Here is a 17,994-nt window from a genome sequence, read left to right on the forward strand (position 1 = left end):
GTTTTTCACGCTTCCGTTCCTTCAATATCTAGATAGGTATTCCGCATGAGGATGTCTAAGGGTCAGAATGTTGGGGATCATGTCCACAAGATGATTCGGCTTATTGAGCAGCTGGAACATCTTGACTTTAACATGGATTTCCAACTGCAAACGGATTTGATCCTTCAGTCCCTTCCTGAGTCATTTGGGTATTTTGTGACAAATTTCCATATGACTAAGCAGAAATACACCTTGGCTGGTTTACTTAACATGCTGGTTATTGCCCAAAAGAATATGTCGGGTAATAAAGGAAAAGAGGTAACTTTGATTGCATCTTCTTCTGCTAAAAAGTCCAATAAGAAGAAGGGCAATAAGAAAAAGAAACCTCAAATTCTTGGTCCTTCTAAGAAGATAGCCAAACAGAAGGGGAAGACCAAAGCTAATGGAGGCAAAGGAAAGTATTTCCACTACCAGAAGGATGGGAACTGGAAAAGGAACTGCCCAGAGTATCTTGCTTCTCTGAAGGACAAGAAGGATAGACCTTCAGAAGATATGTCTGTGTCTTGTTATTTAGATTCTGATGATACTCATAGTTCATCTACAGCTTGGGTTTTAGATACTGGTACGAGTTCTCACATTTCTTATGATATGCAGGAACTAGCAAACAGTAGCAGCTTGCATTCTCGAGATGTTAGACTCCAGATTGGCGATGGCTTAACTGTTGAAGCTTTAGCCATAGGATCTAAATCTTTTTACATGTCTGGACATGTTTTGTGTTTGAATAATATTTTATATGTACTTGATGCTTTTAAGAACATCATTTCTATGTCTAGTTTGACTAAAAATGGCTATGAATTTCAGTTCACAAATGATGTTTGCAATATTTATTTTGGAAATAAGTATGTTAGTTCGGGTTATATGCATGATGGTCTTTATTATTTGGATAATAATGACAAACACAAAATGAATGCAAGTAATCTAAAAGAATGCAATGCCATGGTTAAAATCAACTCAAGTTCAAAATATATTTGGCACTTAAGATTAGGTCATGTTGCAGAAGATAGAATCGCAAAACTGGAGAAAATGGGGATTTTATCCTCATTGGGATATGAACCTACACCAACTTATGAATCCTGTGTCACACCTTACCCCTTTGTAAGGTATAACATGATCCCGTAGAATACCTAATGAACTACCGAACTTCACCTACCGATAACTCATTAAGTACCCTACAAAGGATTTTAAAACAATTTTCTTACTTTTATAAGTAGTGAGCATTTTCTAATAGGTATTAAAATCATTTATTTGAAGTTTTAAAACTAGTAAAAATTTTTGGCCCATTTTGTTTTTCCATAAATTTTATAAAAATTTAAATGAGTGCCATCTGTATTTTGAGAAAGCGGTTCTTCAAATACCTGAAAAAAAAAACACTTCCAATAAATTTTCTCAATCACTTCTTCAAATTCACAATCAATTCCAACCAATTTCTCAAGTTTCAAAATTCAACAATCCTCATTTCTCAATTTCCAAAAATTTAATAATCATCAAGATACTGTCAATCAATTTCATTCATTTATATTTCATTAAAGATAAACAATTTTTATATACATCATACTAAAAATTTACATTAAAAGAAATTCAAACTAAATTTTATTACAAACTTTATACAAACTTTATACAAGCTTTATACAAGCTGCTCAAGACCAATTTACATGTCCATACATTTGCGTGCATTACATACATCAAAATAAATAATTAAAGTCGGGGTATAAATTATACCCGATAACTTCAAGCAGGAAGGTCCTCACTCCTCAGCAGCTCAGTCTGCTACTCCTCTAGTCCCTAAATCTGCGACAGCAATAACAATTATCGAGTACTAGGACTTAGTGATGCACAATATACTAAAATAATCTTTATGCAGAATTTAAATCACATTTATTCAAAAATTGGACTGAACATGAGAATTAAATACAAAACATGAATTATGAGATTTTAATCCAAACAATTTCATTTTGAAGTATCAAATCACATTTCATAAAACCCACAGTTATATCATGCCATTCGAAACAAATATAATCTCAATAGCCAGAGGCTAAGGAGAAGTCACATCACAAGGCTATCTAGCTTAAATATATGGATATCTATTTAATTTCTTCTTCTCTGGCACACACCTCAACACTTCACGGAGAAGGAATCAAAATTAAGCGATTACCTCCACTAGTCATGCTAGTTAGGTGTTTAAATATATGGTCATGACCGTGGTTTCAAAGCTTATCTTAACAATTTACTAAACATTGCCATTTCAAATATACACAAATAACTTTCAATAATTTAAATCAAAAGCATCATAAATACTTCATCATAGTAATGTCACAATTAAATATTTCAAATTGTTCAAAACAATATTCAGAAGATAATTTACAAAAATTATACGTTGTGCACAAACCTTAAGCGAGTCACCTCTTGGCCTTGACTCGATTCCTCGGGTTCTTTTCCGGTGTTCTTTTCCACTGAAACACACAGTTTCACAGTGTTTCAGTATCATAAATTAGCATAATTTCAAAAATAAATTTAAATTCACTTTTACCTAGCTCTAATGTGCTAAACTTGACGTTTTTTAAATTTTGTGTTTTGGGGTTACTATTCACTACACTATTCAAGTCGATTTGTTAACTTTCTAAGGCTTAATAGGTATGGGAATTCCAACTTCACCCACATACCACATTTTGGTCACTAAATTTGTTGGTTTTGATTGTTTACTCAAATTCTAAGTCTTTTAGGCAAATTTGCAAATTTTCAGTTTTGGTGTCTTAAGTTGCACTATTCCATTGGTCATTTTTCTGTTAGAATTTGGCAAAACTTCCTTCATAGAAAATGGTCCCTATTGTCTTAACTTTATTCTCCTTTTTGGATCACTCCGATTGGAGTTTTGTAGCTCAAGTTATAGCCATTTGAATTATAGTTGTCGGATTGGACTTAACCCAGATTTCTGGGCACCAAACTGGTTCGACGGTTTAGGTCGCCAACTTTGGGTGGCCAAATGACTTGGTTAATGGCGTAATTTGAGTTTGTATTCTTCATGAAAGTTTTATGTCTATATCTCAACTGTCCACTGGTAAAATTTTAGGTTATTTAGACTTGCCTAGTTCAAGTTATGGCGAAATGAACAAACATTGTTCATTTGGTCATTTTATCAGTGGTCGAGAAAATCTGATTTGGTCAATTTGTTCACTAGGTTTTGGTCACTTTTTGGGCATGATTCCTAAATGAAAATTGTGTCATTTTGTATCTATTTTCATTCCCAATTGGTCTCATACCAATTGGACTTGTAAATTTTTAGTTTTGGTCCCTCAAAGGGACTTTGGTCTTGTTGTTTGCAGCATGACCACATTGAATCTGAATTTAAACTCAACTCCAACACTTCCAACACACTTCATTTGGTCACAAATGACCATTTCTCACCTCAAACTAGGTCAAACACATCATTTCACTATTTTTCCAAATTTTGTCTCCCAAAACCTAGGTCCAAAACCCTAACTTCCATGTTTAGCTCATTTGTTGAATTCTAAATGCATATTTAGAATTTATACACTCATTCACACTTAACTAATTCATAATTTGTATCAAAATTATTCATCTTCAAACCTAAACCCTAGTTGCCCACATTTCTATTTGGTCCACCATGCTTGATTTTATTCACTTATTTGTTAATTACAAGTGTAACTTAGCTACTTAAACACAAATTCAAAGAGAGAATGAAGGAAGAATACCAACCTTAACTGAGCAGAATTTTTATCTTCAATTCTTCAAACTTTGCTTGATTTATTTACTCCCAATCTTCTTATCAAAGCTCAAACACAAGTTTTAGTTAAGGGATGTAGGGATTTCATGGCAAAATTTAGGGTTTAAGGGAGCTTTAGGTGGGCTTCAATAGAGGTTTCATGAAGAAAATGAAAGAGATGGGAGAGAGAGAGTGGACGGCTTGAAGAAGGAAGGAAGACCAAAATTTTTTTTTTCTTTTCTTAATTTGCCTTTTTAATTGTTAGAAATTATCCCAAAATTTCAAATTTTAAAAATAAAAATTTATTGCATCATGCTTATGTCACCACATGATGTCATTACTTTTTCAACTTTTCTTTTTCTTTTTTTTTTCATTTATTTTTCTATCAGTTCTTTAATTTAATTCCTGACTCTAAAATTTTCTTTTCTCCGATTTTATTTGACAATTAGGTCAGTCACTCTCGGGTCAATTGACCAAATTGCCCCTCAGTTCAACCCGGTTTGCAAATAATTCAATATTTCTTTCGGCTCTCTAATCTAATTATTTGACTGGCTTAACAACCTTTTTCCATGATTTTCTCTTTTCCACTGTGTTTGTAATAGTCTTAAGGATTGCGGCGTCACATTTTACTATTCGAAATTCGAGTTTAAATCAACTTTGCAATCCTTCCCGAGAAGGTCACCATCATTGTGACTCTCGGCTCGTTTAACTTCTTATGTTCTATTTTTCTTATTTATACTTAACTAATTGACAATTACTAATTATTTGTGTTTATGGCTTATCTAGTTGTCTTAAGTGTGGTTCTAATCCTCTTAATTGTCCGGACCGACTCCAGTCACCAGAATAGTGAAATGTACCAGGCTATACAAATAGGGGTGTTACAATTCTCCCCCCCTTAAAATAAATTTCATCTTGAAATTTTACAGTATCAATCTACGAGCATTTGTGGGTCTTTGTCTACTCATGTCCTCCTCTCATTCCCAAGTAGCCTCCTGGCCCGAATGATTGTTTCACAGCACTTTTACCAACGGTATCTGCTTGTTTCGTAGCTGCTTCACCTCATATGCCAGAATCTCTATGGGTTCTTCCTCATATGTGAGGTCTGGATTCACTTCAATTTCCTCTACTGGTAGTACATGAGATGGGTCTGAACGATACCTCCTCAACATGGACACATGGAAGACATTATGTATCTTCTCCAACTCTGGAGATAGTGCCAAACGATATGCCAAAGGACCCACTCTTTCCAAAACCTCATATGGCCCAATGAAATAAGAACTCAGTTTCCCCTTTCTGCCGAATCTCATAATTCTCTTCCAAGGGGAAACCTTGAGGAATACTTTCTCACCCACTGCATACTCAATATCCCTTCTCTTCAGATCAATGTAGGAATTACGGCGATCGATGCGATTTTAAATTGATCTCGATCAACTTTGATCTTCTCCTCGAATTTGAACAATTTGGGCCCAATCAACTTCCTTTCACCTACCTCATCCCAACATAGGGAGTTACGCATTTCTTCCATACAAAGCTTCATATGGAAGCATCCCAATGCTTGATTGGTAGTTTGTTGTAAGCAAACTCAATCAAAGGCAAGTGTGTGTCCCAAGCGCCTCAAATTCAATCACACAAGCCCGTAGCATGTCCTCCAAGATCTAAATTACCCTCTCGGTGGCCATGCATGCGTGGGTGGAATGCATCTTGAAGTTCAATCTAGTTCCTAGGGCTCTCGAAGATTACCCAGAATCTAGAAGTGAACCTAGGATCTCTGCTACGTCGATGGATACTGGCACTCCATGCAGTCTCACAATCTCATCAATGTACAACTTGGCCAATCTTTCTAAACTATAGTCCATTCGAACTGGCAGAAAATGAGCAGACTTGATCAATCTATCAACAATGACCCATACTGCATCATGACTCTTTTATGTCCTCGGAAGTCCCATCACAAAATCCATCATTATTCTCTCCCATTTCCATTCCGGTACTAGTAGTGGATGTAACAACCCAGTAGGTACTTGATGCTCTGCCTTTACTTGTTGATAAGTTAGGCATTTGGAAACAAACTCTGCCACATCTTTTTTCATACCCATCCACCAGTAATGCTCCTTTCGCCCTCTATACATTTTTGTACCACCAGGGTGTATGGCAAAAGGAGACTCATGTGCTTCCTTCAAAATGATTTGCCTTAATCGACATCATTAGGAACACACATTCTGCCCTGGTGTAGTAGTAGACCATCATCTTTTATTGAGAATTCTGGTTTCTTGCCCTGTCTGACTTTTTCCAACGACCGATACCTTTCATCACTCACGAGTAGCCATTACGATCGATCAATCAACCTTTGCTGTACATGCTATGCAACTGCTGTCTGCCCCTCATCATTAATATCTAAGCTGGCATGTAATGATCTCAACTCATGTACCATAGACAAAAGAGTAACTCATAGACTTGCCATAGTCTTGCAACTCAAGGCATCAGCCACAACATTAGCTTTCCCTGGCCGATAGTCTATCAGACAATCATAGTCTTTTATTAACTCTAACCATCTCCTCTGTCTCAAATTCAGCTCTTTCTGGGTACCCAAATACTTCAAACTCTTATGATCTATGTAGATGTAACACTTTTCCCCATACAAATAGTGTCTCCAGATCTTAAGAGCAAACACAATATTTGCAAGCTCCAAGTCATGTCGGTAGTTCCTCTCATGCGGTTTTAGCTGGCGTGATGCATAGGCAATGACATTTAGATCTTACATCAATACACAGACTAACCCATTGTGAAAAGCATCACTATAAACTGTGTATTCTTTACCCGAAGTAGGTAAAGTAAGGACTGGAGCTTCAGTCAAACATTTCTTGAATTCATCAAAACTCTGTTGGCATTTATCCGTCCACTGAAATTTCACATCTGTTCGAAGTAGCTTAGTCAATGGAGATGCCAACATGGAGAATCTCTTCACAAACCGATGGTAGTATCCAGTTAAACCCAGAAAACTACGAATCTCTGTGACATTTCTGGGTGGCCTCCAATTAAGGATAGCTTCAATCTTACTTGGATCTACCTTGATGCCCTCTTCTGATACTACATGCCCCAAGAAAGATATTTCCTTCAGCCAAAATTCACACTTCGATAATTTGGCATATAGCTATTTCTCTCTCAAAGCCTGCAGTACAATCCATAGATGTCTATCATGCTCTTCTGCATTCCTCGAATAGACCAATATATCATTAATAAATACCACAACAAACTGGTCGAGGTATGGTCTGAAGATAGTGTTCATCAGATCCATAAAAGCAGCCGGAGCATTAGTTAACCCAAATGGCATAACCAAGAACTCATAATAGCCATAGCAGGTTCTGAAGGTAGTTTTAGGAATACTCTGCTCTTGTACTTTCAACTGATAATAACCTGATCTCAAGTCAATTTTGGAGAACACAACTGCACCCCTCAATTGATCAAACAAGTCATCAATGCGGGGCAATGGATATCTATTCTTTATTGTCACCTTATTCAACTGCCGATAATCAATAAACAAGTGGAGAGTGCCATCTTTCTTCTTAACAAACAACACTGGCGCTCCCCAAGGTGACACACTAGGGCGGATAAAGCCCTTATCAAGCAATTCTTGTAACTATACTTTCAACTCTTTTAATTCTGTAGGTGCCATTCTATATGGTATCATGGAGATTGGGTCCACACCAGGCATAACATCAATCTCAAACTGCACCTCTCTTTCTGGAGGTAATCCTGGCAATTCATCAGGAAATACATCCAGAAAGTCACATACAGTAGGGATGCCCCTTAGTGCTAAACTCCCTACTTGGGTGTCTATCACATGTGCCAAGTATGCTTCACACCCCTTTCTGATCATCCTTCGGGCTAGTGCAGCCGAAATGATGTTTGATGGCAGTAAATGCCTCTCCCCATGTATTACCATATCACCGCATGGAGGAGACCAAAAGTGACATCTTCAATCTACGATCCAATTATAGCGTGATGCCTGGCTAACCAATCCATGCCCAAGATGATATCATAATCTCTGAAGGGCATTTCAATCAAATTTGACAGGAAAACATGTCCTTGGATCACCAAAGGACAGTCTCTATAAATTCTGTTTACCCAAACCTCTTGTCCTAATGGACCAGTTACTTGCACTTCAAAACCCATTTGGACACATGGAACAGCAAGTGAACTGACTATACTAGCACTAACATATGAATGGGTTGAACCCGGATAAAACAACACAAATACTTCTTGATCAGAGATAGAAAATGTACTGGTTACCACATCAGAAGTCTCAGCCTCTTCTCGTTATCTCATTGTGTAAACTCTGGCTGAAGCACTTCATTGTGCTGACTGACCAACCATACCCATACTGCCAGAAGCAGTGCCTCTACCTCTGCCTCTTCCTCTGCCAACAGGTTGTGAACTTCTGGAAGCAGGACTCTGAATAGATCCTTCTACAGTCATAGGAGCTGGACCATATCTAGGAGCACTAGTGCAGTCTTTTGCTAAATGGCCCTTGCCTCCACAGTTAAAACACGCTCTAGTGGCCCAATAGCATTCTCCTCCATGAATCTTGCCACAAGTCTCACAAGGACAGGCAGGATATGAACCCCTGCTCGACTACTGACCAGACCGAGGGGGTCTCTGTCCAGAGAATCTGCCCCTTCCAAATCTTCCACCTCGACCTCTGTTAGGTCCACCAAATTTCTTTCTCTTCCCAGAAGTACCACCAGAACTTGGCTCTACTGACTTTTCTCCCTTGTCTTTCTCTGATTTCTCAACCTTTTCTGATTTTTCTTTTACAGGTGTTGCTTCTGATTCAATCCTTTCTAGCTCAAGTGCTTGAGAGATGAGCTCTGAGAAGTTACTGTGTCTGAATCCCACAACTTGCATCCTCAAACTGGGCTTCAAACTAGTCTCAAATCTCTTGCACCTTTCCTTGCTAGTAGAAAGGAGACTCCCAGCATAATGGCTTAAGCGGGAGAACTCCCTCTCATATTCTGCCACTAATTTACTCCCTTGCTTCAGACTTAGAAATTCTTGCAACTTTTGATCCACATATGCGTCTGGGACGTATTTTTGTCTAAATTCTTTGATGAAGTCATCCCAGGTCAGTACTGGTGGTTCAGCTAAGCTATGGGGGATGGTCTTTCACCAATCATATGCATCCCCTTGCAGTAGTGACACAGAATATTCAAACTTCAGTTCATCTTGGCAGTGCAGCTTCTTAAATACTCTATCCATCCTTTCAAGCCATTGCTCTGCCTCTAAAGGGTCCATTGTACCCTTAAATTTTGTAGCCCCATACTTCAATAACTTATCATACTATCTGGCTGGAGGCAGTAGTTGTGCCATAGGTGTCTGGGGTGGAGCTTGAGTAGGCATACCCCTAGCCATTTGTTGAAACATGGCAGTCATCTGCTGTGCAAACTGTGCAGGAAACTGTGGCATTTGTGGGGCTGGAGCTACTGATCCATAGACATTCTGTAGAGCTGGGCTTCCCCTTGTACCTCAGCTTCAACAGATTGCCTGACTGAGCGATCCCATTCTTCCATTTCAGTTTGAAGTTAGGGTATCTCCTGAACAAATAACATAAGGAGATTTCCCTCCGTTAGTTCATATTTATGATGTAATGCACTGTATGTAACAAATATGGACATTGAGCAGTTGTACTTAACAAGGAAAGACATAAATTCTCAAGTTAAAGCATACTTCAAAAATTTGCTCTGATACCACTAAAACACGTCACACCTTACCCCTCTGTAACACATAACATGATCCCATAGAATACCTAATGAACTACCGAACTTCACCTACCGATAACTCATTAAGTATCCTACAAAGGATTTTAAAATAATTTTCTTACTTTTATAAGTGGTGAGCATTTTCTAATAGGTATTAAAATCATTTTTTTGAAGTTTTAAAACTAGTAAAAAATTTTTGCCCATTTTGTTTTTCCGCAAATTTTATAAAAATTTTGGCAGAGTGCCGTCTGTATTTTAAGAAAACAGTTCTTCAAATACCTAAAAAAAAAAAAACACTTCCAATAATTTTTCTCAACAACTTCTTCAAATTCACAATCAATTCCAACCAATTTCTCAAGTTTCAAAATTCAACAATCCTCATTTCTCAATTTCCAAAAATTCAATAATCATCAAGATACTGTCAATCAATTTCATTCATTCATATTTCATTAAAGATAAACCATTTTTATATATATCATACTAAAAATTTACATTAAAAGAAATTCAAACTAAATTTTATTACAAATTTTATACAAACTTTATACAAGCTTTATACAAGCTGCTCAAGACCAATTTACATGTCAATACATTTACGTACATTACATGCATCAAAATAAATATCTACAGTTGGATAATAAATTATACCCGATAACTTCCAGTAGGAAGGTCCTCACTCCTCAGCAGCTCAGTCTGCTACTCCTCTAGTCCCTAAATCTGCGATAGCAATAACAGCTATCACTAAGTACTAGGACTCAGTGGTGCACAACATACTAAAATAATCTTTATGCAGAATTTAAATCACATTTATTCAAAAATTGGACTGAACATGAGAATTAAATACAAAACATGAATTATGAGATTTTAATCCAAACAATTACATTTTGAAGTATCAAATCACATTTCATAAAACCCACAGTTATATCATGCCATTCGAAACAAATATAATCTCAATAGCCAGAGGCTAAGGAGAAGTCACATCACAAGGTTAGCTAGCTCAAATATATGGATATCCATTTAATTTCTTCTTTTACTAGCACACACCTTAACACTTTAGCCGGAGAAGGAATCAAAATTCGAAACTGATTACCCCCACCAGTCATGCTAATGAGGTGTTCAAATATATAGTCATGACACTGTGGTTTCAAAACTTATCTTAACAATTTACTAAATATTGCCATTTCAAATAGACACAAATAACTTTCAACAATTTAAATCAAAAGCATCATAAATACTTCATCATAGTAATGTCACAATTCAATATTTCAAATTGTTCAAAACAATATGCAGAAAATAATTTACAAAAATTATACGTTGTGCACAAACCTTAAGCGAGTCGCCTCTTGGCCTTGACCCGATTCCTCGGGTTCTTTCCCGGTGTTCTTTTCCACTTAAACACACAGTTTCACAGTGTTTCAGTATCACAACTTAGCATAATTTCAAAAATAAATTTAAATTCACTTTTACCTAGCTCTAATGTGCTAAACTTGACGTTTTTTAAATTTTGTGTTTCGGAGTTACTATTCACTACACTATTCAAGTCAATTTGTTGACTTTCTAAGGCTTAATAGGTATGGGAATTCCAACTTCACCCACATACCACATTTTGGTCACTAAATTTCTTGGTTTTGGTTGTTTACTCAAATTCTAAGTCTTTTAGGCAAATTTGCAAATTTTCAGTTTTGGTGTCTTAAGTTGCACTGTTCCATTGGTCATTTTTCTGTTAGAATTTGGCAAAACTTCCTTCATAGAAAATGTTCCCTATTGTCTTAACTTTATTCTCCTTTTTGGATCACTCCAATTGGAGTTTTTTAGCTCAAGTTATAGCCATTTGAACCATAGCTGTAGGATTGGACTTAACTCAGATTTCTGGGCACCAAACTGGTTCTGGCAGTTTTAGGTCACCAACTTTGGGTGGCCAAATGACTTGGTTAATGGCATAATTTGGGTTTGTGTTCTTCATGAAAGTTTTAGCTCTATATCTCAACTATCCACTGGTAAAATTTTAGGTCATTTAGACCTGCCTAGTTCAAGTTATGGCTAAATGAGCAAATACTGTTCATTTGGTCATTTTTGTACAGGTCAGACTGAGAAAATCCGGATTTGGTCAATTTGTTCACTAGGTTTTGGTCACTTTTTGGGCATGAATCCTAAATGAAAATTGTGTCATTTTGTGTCTATTTTCATTCCCAATTGGTCTCATCCCAATTGGACTTGTAAATTTTCAGTTTTGGTCCCTCAAAGGGACCTTAGTCCTGCTGCCTGCAGCATGACTACATTGAATCCGAATTTAAACTCAACTCCAACACTTCCAACACACTTCATTTGGTCACAAATGACCATTTCTCACCTCAAACTAGGTCAAACACATCATTTCACCATTTCTCCAAATTTTTTCTCCCAAACCCTAGGTCCAAAACCCTAACTTCCATGTTTAGCTCATTTGTTGAATTCTAAATGCATATTTAGAATTTATACACTCATTCACACTTAACTAATTCATAATTTGTATCAAAATTATTCATCCTCAAACCTAAACTTTAGCTGCCCACATTTCTATTTGGTCCACTATGCTTGATTTTATTCACTTATTTGTTAATTACAAGTGTAACTTAGCTACTTAAACATAAATTCAAAGGGAGAATGAAGGAAGAATACCAACCTTAAGTGAGCAGAATTTTTATCTCCAATTCTTTAAACTTTGCTTGATTTATTTACTCCCAATCTTCTTATCAAAGCTCAAACACAAGTTTTAGTTAAGGGATGTAAGGATTTCATGGCAAATTTTAGGGTTTAAGGGAGCTTTAGGTGGGCTTCAATGGAGGTTTCATGAAAAAAATGAAAGAGATGGGAGAGAGAGAGTGGACGGCTTGAAGAAGGATGGAAGACCAAAAATTTTTTTTTCTTTCTTAATTTGCCTTTTTAATTGTTAGAAATTATCCTAAAATTTCAAATTTTAAAAATAAAAATTTATTGCATCATGCTTATATCACCACATGATGTCATCACTTTTTCAACTTTTCTTTTTCTTTTTTTTTCATTTATTTTTTTATTAGTTATTAAATTTAATTCCCAACTCCAAAATTTTATTTTCTCCGATTTTATTTGACAGTTAGGTCAAGAGTCAGCTCTCGGGGTCAATTGACCAAATTGCCCCTCGCCGGTTCAACTCGGTTTGCAAATAATTCAATATTTCTTCTGGCTCTCTGACCTAATTATTTGACTGGCTTAACAACCTTTTTCCGTGATTTTCTCTTTTCCACTGTGTTTGTAATAATCTTAAGGACAGCGGCGTCACATTTTACGGTTCGAAATTCGAGTTTAAATCGACTTTGCAATCCTTCCCGAGAAGGTCACCCATCGTTGTGACTTTCGGCTCGTTTAACTTCTTATGTTCTGTTTTTCTTATTTATACTTAACTAATTGAAAATTACTAATTATTTGTGTTTATGGCTTATCTAGTTGTTTTAAGTGTGGTTCTAATCCCCTTAATTGTCCGGACCTACTCCGATCATCGGAATAGTGAAATGTACCAGGCTATACAAATAGGGGTGTTACATCCTGCCTTCAAGGAAAAATGACTAGATCACTCTTTGTTGGACAAGGACTAAGAGCTGAAAATATTTTAGAGCTAATACATAGTGATGTATGTGGCCCTTTTAAAGAAATGGCTAGATGTGGTTTTCATTATTTTATTACCTTTACTGATGACAAATCAAGGTTTGGGTATTTGTATTTGATGAAATACAAACATGAATCCTTTGAAAAGTTTAAAGAATTTAAATCTGAAGTAGAAAATCAAATAGGAAAAAGTATTAAATCTGCTCGATTAGATCGTGGAGGTGAATGTTTGAGTACTGAATTTGATGAATACTTGAAATAGCATGGCATTGTTTCCCAGCTGACTCCTCCAGGAACACCACAGCTGAATGGTGTATCTGAAAAGAGAAATCGTACCATATTGGATATGGTACGTAGTATGATGAGCTATACTGATATGCCAATCTCCTTTTGGGGATTTGCATTAGAATCAGCTTCGCATATTTTGAATAGGATTCCATCAAAATTAGTTTCTTAAACTGTAACACCCTTTACTCCCGTCAGTAATGTAGCCAAGCAAGGCATGTCACATTCTGTGCCGAAGCACCCTATCTTATCTTACTTTATTCTTTTGATAATTTGTTCTCGTTATATTTTAATATCAATTATTTTTCTAAGGAGAAACCAGCAGAGTTTCCCCCTGTTTCTATTACCATTTGGCGTATTTTACTATTCACCTACATGAAATTCAATAATATTTTCACAATAAAATCTTATCCATACTAATCATAATTATCTCATCAATCATTCTCATAGTCATCTCATATTGCAAATGTCATCCTTATATTTCAATTTCATAATCATTTCCATACATTTCCATTCATACTTAATTCATATGTAAAAATTTTCAAATTACATAAATTTATATGATTTATAAACTAATTACACAAGTTTATAATTTACATAATATACACATTAATTTCAGATAAAATAGCCAATTTATTAATTTACAACATATGCACATTAATTACAATTTCCTAGTTTACATTATAACATAAGAAATATTTATAATACACAAAATACATAAAATGACTTATATGAGCCCTATCTACATGCATTGCTGAGGAGGTGACAACCTTGAATACTTCAGACACTTCTACAGATCAGAACTCCAAAATCTCTGTTTAATATTCGCTGGGCTTTACCTTCAGTACCTGCATGAGGAAACAAATCCATCGCGCTAAACATTGCTGCTTAGTGGTGCAATAATATAACAAGAAAATAATATACAATAAAAAGAAGTGAAATGGATCAAAATTTGGATACTCTGGAATTTAATCTAATTTCATATAATACTTCTAGTATTAACTATCATTTGTTCTAATTTATTCCTCTTCAAAAGCGCTCAATTCTTTCATAATAATTAAATATTCTTACTCATTTATTTAATAGCTAATATTTTTAGTTGTTAATATTCTTAATTTATTTTAATAAATTTCACTGCCCAAGTAACTTATGTGGTGACTAAATCTGGATAACGGTCGTTGGCATTGACACCGGTGCCTCGGGCCATCATACAATGGGACACGGAACGTCAACCACATATGTAGTCAATATGGCTAGAAAGCCATGATAACATATAATCGGGCATAAAAACCATGTAACACCCTCACTGTAGCAATTCCATACATTCTACTCTTTCGATGACCGGTGTCGGTCCGGACAGCTAGAACGTCTGGAAAAATAATTAGACTAGAGTGAGGAGTCATAAATAATTCAAATATTAATAAGAAAAATTTAGGAAAAATTTTAGAAATAAAATACAACCAAGTTAAATGAGCCGGTGCCCTAGCGATGGGTGACCATATAGGGAAGTATCGGTAAAGACAGTTATCGACCCCATATCCGTGAAAAAAAAAATAATTAATGAAATAATTTTTGAGACTCCAGAGAAGAGTCATTGAGGTTTCTATGATATTAGAATGCCAAGAAAAGGTTTAGAAAAAATTTTCAATCGGTACAGACAATTTTAGTCTGTTAAGCCAAACGGAGGGCATTTTGGTCATTTCGTCTTCGGAGATAATTTTTGACCAACTTGTCCAATTAAGTAAATAATTATTATGACATAAAATAGGAATAAATATTGATGAAAATTAAATTAAAAATGAGTAAAAGAAAGAAGAAAGAAAGATAAACTGACAACTCGGTAAGAGCAAAATTTGGTCAATTAAATTTGAGGGTCCAATATTGACCAAAAATGATGATTATTAATTTAATGAAGCTAAATTAATTTAATTAATTGAAATTATGAAAATTAAAAATAATTATTGAAAAGTCAAATTATAATTATTATAAACTTCAAAATAATTTCAAATTTGCCATTCTACTTATTTACCATATTGCCATTAAATATTTAATTATTATATAGGTTAATTATTGAACCAAAATTCTGCATCTTTTTTCCCTTCTTCTTCCCGTCACTTGTCTTCTTCTCTTCTTCTCTAAAATTTTCCATTAAAACCTAAAATCCAAAGCTTAAAACCCTAAGTCTCAACCAAATTTTTTCTTGGAAAAATTATAGCCCACCCCAAACTAAAGCCTAATTAGTAGAAAGCACTCAAGAAAACCAAAAAAAAAATTGAGTTTGGGGCTAGAGGAATTTCAGCCAAGGTGGACCAAGAAGGAGCTTCAAGTTTTTGATTGATTAGAATGTTGAATTGAAGTTGAGTGAAGCTAAGGAATAAGGTTAGTGCTAGAAATTCTCTTGGAATTTAAAATTTATGCAAGTTGATTTAGGGTTTGCTCAAATATGGAATTTTGTGTTGTGACTTGAATTTTATGATTTTGAGGTTGATTATTGACTATTAGTAGTGTTATAAATGTGAATTGAAGTTTGGAAGTTGGGTGAAATTGAAAATTGGGAGTGCTTCTCTTATGCAGGAAATTTGGACCTATGAGTCCAGGGTATTGTTTGACTCCAATTGGTATGAGGCTAATTGGAGGTGAAACTAGACACATAATGGCACAACTTTGGTGAAGAAACCATGCCCAGAAAACCAAACCAACTTGACCAAAAATTTGCCCTAATTCGGGTGACCTGCAATCTGCCTAGGCAAAATGACCAAATGAACAGTATTTGGTCATTTGGCCATAACTCAATGTAGTAAGGTCCAATTGATCTGAAATTTTACCAGCAACAAGTTGAGATATATACCAACAACTTTCATGAAGAAACCTAACCCAAATTATGATCATAACCTAGTCAAATTGCTAACCAAACTCGAGTTACCAAATCTGACAGAAACAATTTTACCCAGAATTTTGGGTTCTGCCCAATCCGGCCAGTCATGGTTTTTAGGCCATAAATTGAGCTACAAAACTCCAAATAGAGTGATTACAAAAAGGAAATTCAACTAGACAAAATAAGGAACAACTTTCATGTTGAACTTTTTTCCAAATTCCCACTGCAAAAGTGACAACTGGAACAGTAAAAACAAAGCATGAAAACTGAAAATTCTGCCCAATTAACATTAAGCTTGGAAATGGTATTGGCAACCAATACCAACAAATTTTGAATGCAAAATGTGGTATCTTGGAGAACTTAGGTTCAATAAATTTATTATGTATTAAAAAGTCAACAATTTGAGTGAATAGTAATGTGAATAGTAATACAAAGACACAAAGTATAATAACTAAATTGGTAGAGGAAATTAAGGTATGAAATTTGGAATCCATGAAACATTCATGGATTACTTGGAATAGGAATAGTAATTCACCTAAATGACTTAATGAACATTTAAGTTATGTGAGTATATAGTTAACATTTATTCCCATTATTAATAGGTCTAATAAAACGTAAGTAATACCACTTGAATATGAAATGACATTAACCTAGATGGATTGTTGAGTATAAATGGGATGAGGTTTACATTAGGATTTATATTTTCATTACAAATAAGATAATAACACCTTGTATGAGTTATGAATCCATATAAATATTGTAATGAATAAATGAATCACATGAAAATATGAATGGAACATTAGTTTTTTTTATAAGATAAAGGAAAAATATTTTGAGTACAATGGTATATGAACACCATTGTTGTGAATTGTGATCAATATGAATGATGTAAGGAATGTATGAATATTATGATGAATGTATAAATTATGAAATTTATCATGAAATAATAAAGTCATAAAACACAATATATTAATATTTAATAATATTATGTGCCCTTGTATTGCCTAGACATGTGTGTCAAATTGGATAGTTTGGCATGCCAATAGGGTATTGTTTTAGCAGTACTGCGAAAGGCTTTATGCCTATATTCATGGCTTTATGCCCGTATTCATGGCTTTGATGCCCGCACTCATGGCTTAATGCCCGATTATGTGTTATCATGGCTTTTTAACCATACTGACTGCATACGTGGTTGACGTTTTGCATCCCATGGTATGATGGCCCGAGGCATCGCGGTGTCCAGTGCCAACGACCCGTTATCCAGTTTAGTCAGCCTGTCATAGGTTACTTGGGCAGTGTAATTTATTGAAATAAATTAAGACTATTAATAATTAAAAATATTAGAAATCAAATAAATGAGTTAATAAGACTTCAAAAGAATTAGTTAGAATTATGAAATGATCCAAACCACATAAAAATTGTTAAGTACAATGATAAAAGAGTTATAAAAATAGGTATAACTTAACTAAATATTTTAAATGTATCTTCTATTGCCATATGAATATAAACTGATTATTTTTATTAATTATGTATATTGTACATTATCACTGTGAATTTAGGAATTAAATGCTTCCAAAGCGGAACAAATTAGAACAAAAGATAATTAATATTAGACACATTCTATTAAATTAAATTGATTTTTAAATATTCAAGTTATGCTTCGTTCTTTCTTTATTTGTATATTTTATTTTCTTGTTATATTA

The sequence above is a fragment of the Hevea brasiliensis genome, chromosome 7 (genome assembly GCF_030052815.1).
Source record: "Hevea brasiliensis isolate MT/VB/25A 57/8 chromosome 7, ASM3005281v1, whole genome shotgun sequence".
In the NCBI taxonomy this organism is placed as follows: domain Eukaryota; kingdom Viridiplantae; phylum Streptophyta; class Magnoliopsida; order Malpighiales; family Euphorbiaceae; genus Hevea; species Hevea brasiliensis.